We start from the raw sequence: 15,228 nt of genomic DNA, 5'->3' as shown, positions 1-15,228 counted from the left end.
TATCCAAAGTACTGCAGAAAGTGCATAGTTGATTCTGATGACTCCTGACTGGATGAGAAGGATTTGGTATGCTAATCTGTTAGCACTCAGCATTTGTCCATCTCTTCACCTTCGACTGGATGCTTGTAGATTGAATGGTGCCAGCTTGAGTACTTTTGCCTTCTTGATGAGCAGTCGTCCAGACAGCCGTGCCAGCCAGTCGATTTACATATGTTGCTGAAACAGATTTGTGGAGTGGTGTCAGAAAGATTCAGTCCCTTTAAAGCTCACCTATCTGGTGTCATGATGTTTTCATGGTCCTTTGCAGGGCAATATCAAGTGGTGGCTATGGTTAAAGGCTACTTAACAGAACTATCTGTGTTTATTTTCTTTATTGAGTAAGCATCCTTGTTTAATTTTTCTGAAAGGTTTGCTTCACTTGTCCCCTACCATCCACTGATTTGTGCCGCTGTGGGATCTGAAACATGTTTTGCTTCAACTTCTAAGTCAAAAAATAATTGTGTTGACTATTATTTCCGTTTGCAGGGTCAAAGAACTACAACCGTTTCTGTTCATCTTGCCATCCCAGTTTTCTGTCTGATTAAGTTGGTACTTCTCAACTGTCTAACCTTCTTTCCGAAGGTAGTTTCAGCTTTTCTTATGGGCCAGTCTACCACTCTTCCAGTGTTCTTCCCTTCTCCGCAGCCAACCAAGGAGGAGAAATGACTGCATATTCTGGACCCAGGCATGTAGTATTGTACCACATTGACCGCACTTGACAAGACTGAGTGGGCGATCAGTCTTTATGCACTTGTTTGAAGCCAAGGTGAAGACAGTGGCCAAATGCACTATTTCTTGATGGGATATCCTCTATGTAGGAACTTGGCTCTATGCACAGTGTATCTCGTGTTGGTACACTATATATAGAGTCCAGGCGACCCTTATTAGTTTACAGAGACACAAGTAACAAAACTAAATTCTCTCTGTGGTAGTATGGGCCAGCAGTTTAAGCTTATCGGAGGATAGTGTTAAGCATTGATTGCACACACAGAGTCCGTAAATGAGACATACACTCTATAAAGCAATCCAACACCAATTTATAAAAAAATAGCACAGATTTTTATATGAATTTAGACACCAAGATCATCGTAATCGGGAAAGTACTTGGCAAATTATCAGTTTTAAAATCTCAATAAAATACACTTGTACTCTGTACGTCAAGCGGTAATGTTATCCTATAGGAACTAGACATATACTGCATTGGGTCACTTAGCCTGGACTTCAGGTTAGTATGGGGCACGTAGGACAGTCTGTCCACTTGAACTTGGGCTGGGGGGTTGGTGTGTAGTGCTACTTTGTCTGGCGGGGTCAAGCTGCTGAAGACTCTCGTGGTTCTCAGTCCCTGCAGAAAGAGGCTGCAGTCTGCAACTGTGGGACCAGTGTGGCCAAACCCAAGGGTGGACTTGGCTTTTGAGGGTCTCAGGACCCCTTTGGCACCATCACTTCCCTCATACTCTGACTGTGGTGCTCAGGTGCAGGGGTGCTTTGAGGTGTCAGTTTGCAGCGGTTAGAGACCCACTCTGTGTCTTGGTGACCTGGTGTAGAGGGGAAACGAAGGCCACAGGTCACTCTCTATGCTGTTCTGATGTATCCTAACGTCCCGCGATGGTAGGTCTGCCTTCGTGCTGTTGAAGCTTGGATTGGACCACCAACAAGCCTTGGTTGCAGCAACTGCTCCAGTAACCAGGAAATTGGTTCTAGGCTCCTGGGAAGCCTGGCATCTCCTAACTTGGCAAGGAGACGGATCTGACCTCCTGGAACACAAAGACGTCTCATGCAGTGCTGCTGCTTTGGTGGGACCGGTGGCGGGCAGTACGGTGAAGCGGGCAGATGCTTTTCAGTGTAGTGCCTGCAGATACAGGGGAGTAGCTCCTCTGCCCCAGGTAGATCTTTTCTGGTTGGTGAGTTGCTGGACAGTCCTTCAAAGGTTTTGGAGAGGCTGTATAGCTCTTGGCGAAGTCAGTCCCAGCGATGGTAAAAGTGCAAGCAGCCTGCCAGGGTTTTGTGCCAATCTTTGGTACTGGTCTTCAGTGTTCCCTCTCTTCTGTCCTTCTTGCTTCCTCGGTTTCTAGTAGTCTAATCAGATTTCCTGGTGTCCGGGTGCCACCTAAATACTGAATTTAGGGGTGTTGAGTGGAGTGAAGGGTAGTAGCCAATACTACTTACCCCTGGAGGTCACTGCACCCCCCCCCCCTCCCCCAGATGACCCCTTCCTGTGAGGAATGGGCATCACCCTGCCCCAGAGTTCCTAATTCCACCCTAGAGTTGTGTCCAGCCTGGCCATCTAATTTTCCGCTTGTCCTGGTGCCAAATGTGCCTTCAGGTCTGGGAGAAGCCAGGCTCTCATATCAAAGAAGGCAGGAGCTCAGAAGCCTCTGAACTGATATGCTGATTTACTACCTTTCCTGCTGGAGGAGGTGTAAACATCTGCCAGATCAGGTATTGTTCCTGACCTCAGAGCGGGGCTCTCACCTCCTAGGTGGTCAAACTCGTCTGTGGTGCAGGGCCGGACTGGCCGTAGCGGGCACCGGGCAATCCCCCGGTGCGCCGCACGGGTAGGGGGGGGGGGGCGGTTTTGGGCCCCTGGGGCCCGTTTTTGTTACAGGGCCGTTTTTGCAGCATAGCTGCAAAATCGGCCCTGTAACAAAATCGTCTGAAAGCAGGCCCTGGCAATTGGCAAAGAGCTCGGCGGCACCCACAACCCCCCCAGGGGGGCCGGCCGAGCACTTTGCCATGGCCGGTTTTGGTTCCCAGTCTGGCCCTGCTGTGGCTGCAGGCTGGATAAGACCAGTCAGCCACTAGAGGACTAGTAGGGTTCATGGGGTACCTTCAAGGTAACCTCTGGGTGCTTGTATTAATAAATCCACCACTGGAATAAGTGTGGGTTTATTAATACGATGTGTTTGATACCAAACACCAAATGTTTCAGTGAAGCCATTTGTAGCTGGGTAACTCATTTTGACCAGGGCTGGTAATAGAACTAGACACCACAGGGGCATATCTGCTCATGCAACTATGTCCTCACATAAAATATGATGTACCCTTCATTTGGGCTCAAAGGCCTGCTGTAGGGGTGACTTACTTCTATTAAATGCAATGACTTTGGCATGGCACCCAGGAGTGGCCAGGTCATGTTTTCACTCATGGTTCGCACCATGTCACACAGCCTGCAGTGGCAGTCTGTGTGGGATTTTAATGTGTTCCCTTAGGATGACATAGGATATGCTGCAACCCTCTTTAGCATCCATGCACTAGGTACCAGGGGTACCATTTACTAGGGACTTACAGGGGTGTGAATGTCCTTTGTTAAAAAAGAAGAGCAATAGAGGGAAGCAGGAAGCGTCAAGGGCACCCTACACACTTAACACAACGAAAGTCCTTGTTACGCATCACATATGCAGTAGATACTATTTTGGGTCCCCCACTTCTCACTAAAGGCCATTGCCAATTGGGTTACGGTTTGAAATTTCCTTGTTTTACGAAAGAGCACTCGCACTGAGGTCTGGTTAGCAGGCTTCAGTGCAATGTCAGAGTTAAAAACCAGCATCTAGAAGCTGAAAAGGGGGCAAAAGGCGTGGAGGGGGGTTTACTGCAACACAAACCCAGTTTCATACACTCTATATCAACATATGTTACATATTGGCATTGGTCCTCATTCCACCAGGGCATTGGCTGCTTCCGTGGCTTTTTTCAGAATAGTCCCAGTTGCTGACATTGGCCAGGCAGGCCCATGGTCATCCTTGAATACTTTTGTGAAGCATTTGTTTCATTTCTAGGGCAAACAGTGCCTTGGTTAACTGGCACTACTTGGTCCCACCAACCATGGAGGTGCACCTTTGAGACTCATTCAGTTGTGACAAATCTGCCAGAAGATTTAGGTGATAGTTACTTACCGTCGTTAAGCATAATTCTAGTGTATACATAATCTTACTGTAAATTCCATACCACTCTCAATCTTGTCGATGAGCTAGTGCTGTAGTTAATGAGATCCCAAGGTATGAAGATATGTGCTGTATTTGTTGCTATGGTAGCTCTTTTCATAACTGTGTGCATGCCTTGATTAAGTGCAGAAAAAAGTTCAAGAACAGACGTTCCATTTGACACCTTGAAGGAATATTCATTAGGTGAGAAATCTGTGGTTAGTCTATGTTCTGGGCATGTGTGCTTTAGAAACATGCTTTGCATAAGCCCGCCATCTGGTGATGGGCTCGGATGATTACAAGTTGTTTTTGTTCCGAGTTTTCTTTGAGTCACAAGGCTGTGTGACTTCTCCTCTTGGTGATACTGCGCATGGTCAGCGACTACAATTTCAGATCGTTTTTTTTCCATCTACAGGTTTGGATGTAATCTCTCGCGCTGCAGTTCGAGACTCTTTCGGGCTCCCTTCGGTTCTAGTAAATATCCACGACTGTATTGCCTCTATCATGTAGTTTCATGGCATTCCAACCGATCATCTTTCTACGTAACAGGCCCTTGGCTCTCTTCCGCGATCCACGCCCAGCTGGGCCTTTTCTTCACTTCAGTGGTCCTTTAGAGAATGAACTTCTAATGGAACAAACTCGGAAGTGTAACTCTAAATACCCCTATATCAATCAACATTCCGTTTGCAACCTATGCCTCTCACCTGATCATGGAGAGGAAAGCTGTGAGGTCTGCAAGTCATTTCGATCAAAAAACTCATTGCACTAGACCAGTACAAGAGTTCCAATTATATTGCATACAGTGTAACTTAGGCAATTTTAATGGCACCAGCAATCCTCTCGTGTTCTGTGCATCCAAATAGACTTTCAGGATAAATGATGGGAGCTATGCTCCAGTAACCGTATTCTGATGCGATATAAGCTTGTATTCAATAGTATTTGAATTATAGTAAGTTCAGCACTCAAAGTTGTATTTTTAAAGGTCGAAACGTCCGGTAATGTTTAACAAGTCATCTGATGCAAAATAGGCTTGTACTCAATCGTATTTGAATTATAATAACTTCAGCCCTCGTTGTATTTTTAAGAAGTTAAGACATCCGGTGATATCTAACACGTCATCTTCGTCATGTTGTAAGAGTCTAGTCTCCAAAAAGTGGCATCCTCTTGTACTGGTCTAGTGCACTATGGATTTTTTTAAAATTTCTAGGTCTTTCGAAGAATACTTTCACCTACTGTTGTAGGATTCCGAAATGAGCCTTGAAAAAGGCGTATCAAACCAAGAAACACGTGTCGGCTGTCTGCTTCTTCGATTTACACTTCGAGTCAACCACATCAAGACTCCTTAGGACTTTCTAGCTTATGTTAAACTGCTGCCAACACTTGTTTACAAATAACTTTTTAATTATATTGTGTCACTTTGGGTTTATTAAAATCATACTGACTACAAAGTCAGGCTGTCATTTCAAGACCTAGTTACAAAAATAATTCTCACAGCTGATGCTTCCTTGATTGCTTGGGGAGCTCATCTACATAATCTCCCAATTTAAGGTGTATTGGACTCCAAACACAGGGATCTCCATTTCCGTCGCCTATAGCTGCAAGATGTTCACCTAGCAGTGAAAGCCTCCCTACCTCACCTACAGCACAAAGTTGTCCAAATTCGAACAGACAATATGACAACTATTTATTAAATACATAAACAGGGGGGCGCATCCCTCTCTAATAAGCTTTGTTAGCACAGAAAATACGTAACATAGCAATACATTGCAACCGTCATCTACTAGCAAAACGTGTCTCAGGGACAAGGCGTCAAGTTGCAGACTTTCTAAGAAGGACGCAGCAACAGATCCACAAATGATAACTACACCCACAGCCCTCCTACCATACTGTCAAAGATGGGGCGGGTAACACAAATAGACCTGTTTACAACCCAGAACATACAAAATGCCCATACTTTGCAAGCAGGTACCCACACAAACAGTCCTAGGGCAACGCTCTATGGATGAACTAATCGGGAATATTTCCATATGCTTTACCTCCTCCCCCACTACTTCCATTAGTGGCCAGGAAGCTCAGACAAAAACCTCTCACTATGATACTTATAGCACCAACATGGCTTGCCAACTATGGTATTCAACACTGTTGGAGCTCTCCCTAATTCCACTCGAAGCTTCACCTTTACCCGGAATTTCTCACGCAGAACAACGGGCCAGGAAGACACCCAATCCCAAGGAAATGAACCTTGTAGTATGGCTCCTGAAGTCTTAGAATCTGGGTACTTAAACGTTCGAGGCATGTGGGCTGCTAAATTCATATCTTAGCATTAGATCGCCGCCTAGTGTTGGGTCCGGATGATCGCACATTGTTGTCCTGGAAGAGTCTTCGAAGTATCCTGAGATAGGTGGCTCCTCCCCTGGACTACAGTGCGCATGGGCATCGGCTCCATCCCCAGATTGTTTTTTTCCGCCATTGGGTTCGGATGTGGTCTCGACGTCTCTCTGTCGAAACCGAGAAAAAACTAACTTTTAGCGGCCAAAAGGCCTCGCTTTTTGCGTCTGTATTGTCTGCGCACGGTCTCGAGTCTTCCGTCTCTTGGAGCCGGAATAAGCGGAGTCTTGTTTCGCTTTTCGAACTTTGAGGCCTTCTCATCGCGACTCGACTGCAAAACTTTTCAGACATGGAGCGGAGCCCGTTTAAATACTGCCCGCTTTGTGGGTCCAAGTACCCACACATCGATCTACACCCCGTTTGTAACAAATGCCTTTCGCCTGACCACGACGACGGCAAGTGCAAGGCCTGTGCACAGTTCCGCTCTAAGAAGACTCTCAAGCTTCGGCGCGCGGTGCGCATGGAAGCTAGACAAGCGGCCCCGGATCCGGAAAACATCTTCGGCGACCAAGATGAAGAGGACCAGGGTCATCATCTTCAGATCTCCCCACCCGAGACGGAGGTCGAGGCGGATCCGGTAGACGACGACGGAGTCGTGGGTCAAGGCCTTGAATACGTCGACGAGGTAGGAGACGACGAAGAGATTTATGGGGCCGCGGCAGATAGCTCAGGGGACGAGCTCTGCCCCGAAGGTTTCGAGGATACCGACCGGGTCACGGGATCGCCTGTAGGCCTTACGCACGACCGCAAGCCACAGCCCCGCCTTCTGGCCCGGCCACGGACTTACTTGCTGAGCAGACTGTATCGAAACCGAAAGCATCGGGATCGACTCCATCTAAAATGGCCGACCCGAAAACGAAACCGAAACTTAAGGACTCGAGCGTCCCTAAGATGGCTGCCGTGCCAGCGAAAACGACTGTACCCGCTAATCCATCGACTCCGTCGACCTCCGGTCCGCAGAAGTCGAAGAAGTCCGTCGATTCCGCTGCTGCTCATTCGAAATCGACGCCTGAGGAGGGGTCCTCTAAAAAAGATGATCGGCACGGATCAACATCGGCGCCGCCGTCCAAGCCCGCAAAGGCCGGCTCCACGGAGTCTACGCAGGCGCACGGATCGAAGACTGGCACGTCTGCGCACCGGTCCCAGGACTCGGGGTCGGTGACAGCGGGTTCCGCGTCGAAAGCCCACAAGGCCCACAAAGACGTCGGATCCGAAGGAAAGGTCAAAACATCCTCGTCGGCTCCAAAACCAACTGAGAGTGAGGCGTCCCTCGTCACCGCATCACTACAGCGAATTAGGGAGAAGGCCTCTGCTCCGTCGGCTCCGATTTCGTCGCCGAAGGCACAAACGGACAATCCAGCGAAGCCTTCTGGCAAACTTCTCTTTGTTTTGCCGCCAAAGGAGGCGCCGAAAGCCTTTTCCACCAAATCGGCACCGAAGAAGACGGTTTCTTCAACGGCTGGCCCACTTCCACGTCGGGTACTCGAATCAGAGGATGATTCAGAGCAGTTCATCGACGCAGACACCGGCAAATTGACCCTCTATAAGAGGAAAATAACTTCAGAGTCAGTGGACTCATATGTCATCCCACTGAAAAAGAAAAGGGTGCCCCTTGATGCTTCAGGCCTCACGGAACCAATCCTGCCTCCTCCAAGACGGAGCCCTACTCCCTCACCAGAACACTCTGCGGGTGAGGGGTATGATGAGGATGAGCAATACAATTTCCCTATCAATGAACCAGATGCACAACCGGATTCATATGATGACACTGGTGACCAGGGCACCCAAAATGTGGGGCAGGACCCGCAGCTTTTTAATGCACGTGCATCCCCAACTGAGGATTCAGCAGGTTTTCATGCGCTACTTGAGAGGGCAGCGGCCAATCATGATGTGGACATGCATGCTGACCCGATAGAAGAAGACTTCCTTTTCGACACATTCTCAGTCTCTGAAAGGACAGTAAAAACGCTGCCTATGCTTAAGGGAGTCCTCAAGCATGCGGGGGATATCTTTAAGGAGCCTACCAGGGCACGAGTGGTCAATCCACGCATTGAAAAGAAGTACAGACCTGCACCTGCGGACCCCGCATACATTCGGGGACAGTTGCCACTGGACTCTCTTGTGGTCGCCAATGCCAGGAAACGTGCCAACTCCCAGACAACGGGTGAAGCTCCTCCCCCGGATAAGGAGTCCAAAGTGCTAGAGGCAGGGGGCAAAAGAGTAGCTGCGCAGGCCGCAAACTTTTGGCGCATTGCCAATACACAGGCACTCTTAGCACGTTACGATAGGGCGCATTACGACACCCTAGAACAGGTTATACAACACCTGCCTCCAAAGTTCCAAGAAGGCACCAAACTGCTTATTGAGGAGGGGAAGCTAATCTCAAACGAAGCCATCAAGTGTGCACTTGACGCCGCAGACACAGCTGCTAGAGCTATCAACACTAGCGTTATGCTGAGACGACAGGCGTGGCTCCGCATCTCGGGGTTTAAACCAGATATTCAGACAACCATTCTTAATCAGCCAGTCAATCCTGATAGTCTGTTTGGTCCAGATGTTGACACCACCCTAGAAAAAATAAAAAAAGACACAGAAACTGCCAAGTCCATGGGGGCCCTCCAGTCGCAACAGTTTCGTGGCAACAATTTTCGTCGCTCAGGTGCACGTGGAGTCACCAGAGGACAAATGGGTCAACAATCTCAGTTCTCAAAAGGTGGAGCACAATCCTCGTTCCAAAAGCAGAACAAGGGAGGTTACAGAAATAACAGCAACAGAGGTCGCGGCAGAGGAAACAACAGCTCCCGCTCCTCTACCCCAAGCAAACAGTGACTCTCCGTCACTGCCCCCCGACCACTTAACACCTGTCGGGGGGAGACTGCAGCAGTTCCTGCCCGTCTGGAGAAACATCACCACAGACAGGTGGGTGCGACAACTAGTCCAGTATGGTTATTGCCTAGAGTTGAAATCCACTCCACCCAACATCCTGCCAAGGCAAAGGCCTATGTCCGCAGAGCACTTGCTCTTATTGCAGCAGGAAGTAGTGGTGATGCTGCAAAAAGGAGCAATCGAGCTCGTGCCGGTGAGAGAGGAAGGCACAGGGGTGTATTCCCTGTACTTCCTTATTCCAAAGAAGGACGGATCTCTCAGACCCATTCTAGATCTACGCCCCCTCAACCTGTACATACTGTCAGAACATTTCCACATGCTTACACTGCAGCAGATTCTTCCCTTGCTAAACCAAGGGGACTTCTTAGCAACCTTAGATCTCAAGGATGCTTATTTCCACATTCCACTACACCCGTCCCACAGAAAATACCTCAGGTTCACTATTCAAGGCAAGCATTACCAGTTCAAGGTCTTACCCTTTGGAGTCACCACAGCCCCAAGGGTGTTTACCAAGTGTCTGGCGACAGTAGCAGCGCACCTCAGGAGGCAGAACATCCATGTCTACCCCTACCTCGACGACTGGCTCGTGCAAGCCGAGTCGGAACGACAGTGCGCCGCGGACATGTCGACTACAATTCACCTTCTTCACAATCTGGGTTTCTCGCTGAACTACCCAAAGTCGCATCTACAACCAGCACATGTCCGGCAGTTCCTAGGTGCGACGATCAACACCCTGACGGCCATGGCTCAGCCAAACCAGGTCAGGATAGACAGCATGCAGTCTCTGATCCAAAAGTTCAGACCACAACACTCGCTTCCAGCGAGAGTATTCATGCAGTTGATAGGCATGATGGCCTCCTGCATCTTCATAGTCCCTCACGCACGGTTACATATGCGCCCGATCCAGGAGTGCTTAGCGAATCAGTGGACACAGGCTCAGGGGCAATTGACAGACCTAGTGTTGGTTACCAGTCGGGCATACGACTCTCTGCATTGGTGGACTCCACACAACCTTTGCAAAGGCCGACTGTTCCAAGAGCCTGTGCCGCAGATTATCCTGACGACGGACGCATCTCTCCAGGGATGGGGAGCTCATCTGCTCACTTACACAGTGCAGGGACTATGGACGACGCAGCAGCAAAAGATGCACATCAACTATCTAGAACTGATGGCAATCTTCATGGCGATCAAGTCCTTCATTGTACATCTGTGCAACAAGGTAGTGTTAGTCCGGACGGACAACATGACTGCGATGTACTACATTCAAAAGCAGGGAGGCACCCACTCGCCACAGCTGTCTCATCTGGCTCAGAGCATGTGGAAGTGGGCCATTCAGAGGAACATTTTCCTCATGGCAGAACACCTCCCAGGGAAGGACAACCAGATGGCGGATCTGCTCAGCAGGTACAGCCATCAAATGCACGAGTGGGAGATACACCCATCTGTCCTCCACCCGTACTTCCAACAGTGGGGTCATCCGGAGATAGACCTGTTTGCCACAAAAGAAAACGCAAAATGCCAACACTTTGCCGCCAGGTTCCCTCACCCACAGTCGCAGTGGAATGCGATATGGATGAACTGGTCAGGCAAATTTGCGTACGCTTTTCCGCCAGCCCCTCTGATACCGCTGGTCGCAAGAAAGCTAAGGCAGCACGCGATGACTCTCATCCTAGTTGCTCCAACGTGGGCGCGCCAGGCTTGGTACACCACGTTCCTCGAACTCTCAGTGGTGCCGCATCAAAGACTGCGCCTCACGCCCAGTCTTTTGACGCAGAACCATGGAGAAATTCAGCATCCAGATCCGCAACAGCTCAACCTGGCGATCTGGCTCCTGAAGTCCTAGAGTTTGGATACCTTAACCTACCTCCAGAATGCATGAACATCATCAAGGAGGCAAGGAAGCCAACTACCAGAGCATGCTATGCTGCAAAATGGAAGCGTTTTGTCATTTACTGTACGGCCAATGACATCAACCCGCTAGATGCATCTATCCCCAACATCATTTGCTATCTGTTGCATCTTTACAAGTGCAATCTAGCGTACACTTCCATTCGGATACATCTATCCGCCATAGCGGCTTATCTTCAAAACAGGCAGCATCTCTCTGTCTTCAGAGTGCCCGCCATTAAAGCCTTCCTTGAAGGTCTGAAACGAGTCATTCCCCCAAGAACACCGCCAGCTCCGGTGTGGAACCTCAATGTCGTTCTCACCAGACTGATGGGACCGCCATTTGAGCCACTGCACTCGTGTGAACTCCAGTTCCTTACGTGGAAAGTAGCTTTCTTGGTAGCTATTACGTCTCTGAGGCGTGTCAGTGAGCTGCAAGCGCTCACAATCCAAGAGCCATTCATTCAAATTCATCCAAATAGGGTAGTGCTACGCACTAACCCCAAATTCCTTCCGAAGGTGGTGTCACAGTTTCATCTCAACCAAACTATTGACTTGCCAGCATTCTTTCAAAACCCGCAGACGGTGGCAGAAAGAATGCTCCATACCTTAGATGTACGGAGGGCGTTGATGTACTACATAGACAGAACACAACCCTTTAGAAAGACAAAACAACTTTTTGTTGCCTTCGCACCACAACACAAAGGCAACCCTATTTCCAAAGCAGGGATAGCCAGATGGATTGTTAAGTGCATCCAGATATGTTATCAAAAGGCCAAGCGCACTTTAACAATACCCCCAAGGGCGCACTCCACACGCAAACTGGGGGCATCCATGGCTTTCCTAGGGAACATTCCTTTAGAGGATATTTGCAGAGCAGCCACGTGGGTTACACCACACACCTTTACAAAACACTACTGTGTTGATGTGCATTCCAAGCAGCAAGCTGCTGTAGGACAGGCTGTTCTCAAAACACTTTTTCAGGTTTCTGCAGCTGGCACGGGCAACCGCCGCTGATGGAGGGACTGCTATGTATTCTATGCTAAGATATGAATTTAGCAGCCCACATGCCTCGAACTGAATATGCTACTTACCAGTATGCATCTGTTCTTGGCATGTAGGGCTGCTAACATTCATATCGCCCGCCCTCCTCCCCGGTGCCTGTCGCAGCTGCAGATATACTATTGTATTTATTCATTAGCATGGACATCCTTTACACTTTTCACTCCATCTCCTGCCACAATGGCGAAAAACAATCTGGGGATGGAGCCGATGCCCATGCGCACTGTAGTCCAGGGGAGGAGCCACCTATCTCAGGATACTTCGAAGACTCTTCCAGGACAACAATGTGCGATCATCCGGACCCAACACTAGGCGGCGATCTAATGCTAAGATATGAATGTTAGCAGCCCTACATGCCAAGAACAGATGCATACTGGTAAGTAGCATATTCATTACCACAGCAGTGTATGGACATTCTTAAAGAAGATTGCAAACCCATCACAAGGCAATGCTATATGGCTAATTGGAAAAGATTTATTATATACTGTCAGAAACAAAACCAACCCACTCAATGCAAAAGTATAAACAATAATTACGTATTGCATTTGTAAGCAACATGGGCAACATTTGTCATTAATTAAAATCCCTGTTATCAAAGCTTTCATGGAATGACTTAAAATAATCTTTCCTTCTAGACTTGCACCAGCATGGAACTAAAGCATCGTACTAACAAGACCTATGGGGCCTCCATTTGAACCACTCCACCCATCAATTGCAATATTTATACTGGAACTCATCTTTTTTATTGCTATTAATTCACTAAGAAGAGTCAGTGAAATTCAGGTACTAACACTTGAGGAACCTTTCTTCAAACTTCATAGGGACAAGGTACTACTTAGAGCAAACCCTAAATTCCTTCCAAAAGTGGTTTCCAACTTTCATATTAATCAATAAATAGAATTACCTGTTTTCTTTCTGCAGCCAGATAAAGTTGCAGAGAGAGCTTTACATACTTTAGATGTTAAAAGAGCTCTAATGTATTATATTGACAGGACCAAAACATTCATAAAGACTAAGCAATTATTTATTGCATTCACACCTCCTCACATAGGAAACACAATTTCTAAATCAGGATTTTCAAGATGGATAGTCAAATGCATACAAACGTTCTATGCTAAAGCTAAAATACTTTTACCTGTTCCTTCTAAAGCTCAATCTACTAGGAAAGTGATGTCTTCTCTGGCTTTTTAGGGAACATTTCGATTGCTGATATTTGCAGAGCCGCAACATGGTCCACTCCACACACATCCCCAAAACATTAATGTATCTTTGCATGTCTACAGCCATTGTTGGCCAAGCTATTCTAAAAACTATTGATCAAAAAACTGCAACCCCCACATGTGAACCACTGCCTAGGGAGAGGCACTGCTTTACAGTGTATGCAAAGCATGTGTATCTACAGCAAACATGCCTGAAACGGATTGTTACATACTCTGTAAGAATCTGTTCTTGGCATGTAATGTTTTAGATTCACATGTACAGTTTACAGTTTATGTACTTTATATACTTACATCATTACTGCATGGACATCACATTAATGATACATATTACTTCTCCATTCTCACCGATCTACGACAAAACAATCTGGAAATGGAGTTGTTGACCATGCGCAGTTTCACCAAGAGGAGGAGTCACACAGCTTCGTGACTCGAAGAAAACTTCTTGGAACAAAAACAACTTGTGATCATCCGAGCCAAACACTAGATGGCAGACTTATGCAAAGCATGTGAATCTACAGCACTAAATGCCAAGAACATTTGCCTACAGGGTAAGTAACATAATCCTTATCAACCAGGAATATTGTTACCAAAGGTAAGTTAATTTTCTTATTTCCAGTCATAGCTACCCATCTTAAGAATGTTCATTGAAGTCCTAAACAGTCCCTAAACAATGAAATTAATGGTGTGCATAATTGATTTGCTACAGGTCGGTGGATCTGGTATCCTCCTTAATGGAGCAATGTCTGTTTCAGCTCCAAGTTTTCTAACTGTGGGTAAAGTCAATGTTGAGCGTCATTAGAACATGGGCCCAACTGCTGCTCGTGGTGCTCTACCAAAACATCAAATTTACAGAAAATTGTACTGATGTATACAGTTCAGTAAAATAAAGCAGTGTAACTCGGACGTAAACAGGAAACACAGTAGATTGAGATGGAAGCAACAAAAGTAAAATAATCCTTGAATAACAAACCCCACTGAGGAACCTGCTCTTAATATACATCCTCAATTCCTCCACTAGTAGATTCTTAGGCTGACCAGTTCCTCCTGCCAGCTTTTACTTTTTGAAGCATCATGACGCCTTTGCACCCCCATTAAGACTAAATATTTTAAACCCTTCAGTTTGTGCAAAACAGTATTACTTTCACTCGTGCTTCACCTTCATTTTCAGTGGGTAGGGAACATCCAGATATCAGCAGTTTAAGTTCCTCCTTAACTTAATTGTGTCTGTACTGAGGTTGGGGGAAAGAGCAATTGATCACCATAGCAGATCTCCAACTAACTTAAAGCATGCTGCAGAATACACACTCTTAAGTCAAGTGACCATCACAGACGTATCCCCACCTATGCCTCCCCCATCCTCCGTGTCCACCAAAGCTGCATCTGTGACAGCAGTATCACTCCAACTTCTCGACTCAGGCAATCAGACTTTCTTCCATCCTTTTGCCCGATCAGAGAAGAGCTCTAAGTTATGTTTTATTGCTGTAACAGACCATTCAGCGTTGACAGTTTCCAACATCGGATCTGATCATCAGTTTGCCCCTTCTGTGACTATATAGGGGGCTTGAAGAACTGTGCCTCACTATTCTTTGACTTCGTTCCAGTAATGGTGAAGCATTATAGGACTAGCAGACCTCTCCGGCTCTTCGACATATTCCTCTGCAACTTGACTCTGCACTTAAACTTGAGACATTTCATGACTAGGGGCTACTTTGAAAGGACTTAAGTGGATGATAAGCACATCAGCTCTGTAACACCAGCTGGACCACAGTTCTGTATGGTCAATTAGTGAGGATCCAGTCCCTTTCCTCCAAAGGAGTCCTAAGTAA

At 47.3% G+C, this 15,228-nt stretch overlaps 1 protein-coding gene across 2 annotated transcripts in view; it reads left to right on the top strand.

The window, feature by feature from the left end:
* GANAB (glucosidase II alpha subunit) overlaps positions 1 to 15,228 on the top strand; it is a 238,707-nt gene that overhangs the window by 188,230 nt on the left and 35,249 nt on the right. The window lies entirely within an intron of this gene.

This window comes from Lissotriton helveticus, chromosome 9, assembly GCF_964261635.1.
Source record: "Lissotriton helveticus chromosome 9, aLisHel1.1, whole genome shotgun sequence".
NCBI lineage: Eukaryota > Metazoa > Chordata > Amphibia > Caudata > Salamandridae > Lissotriton > Lissotriton helveticus.
The sequence above is the reverse complement of the archived record's forward strand: the minus strand, read 5'-3'. Positions and strand labels throughout refer to the sequence as shown.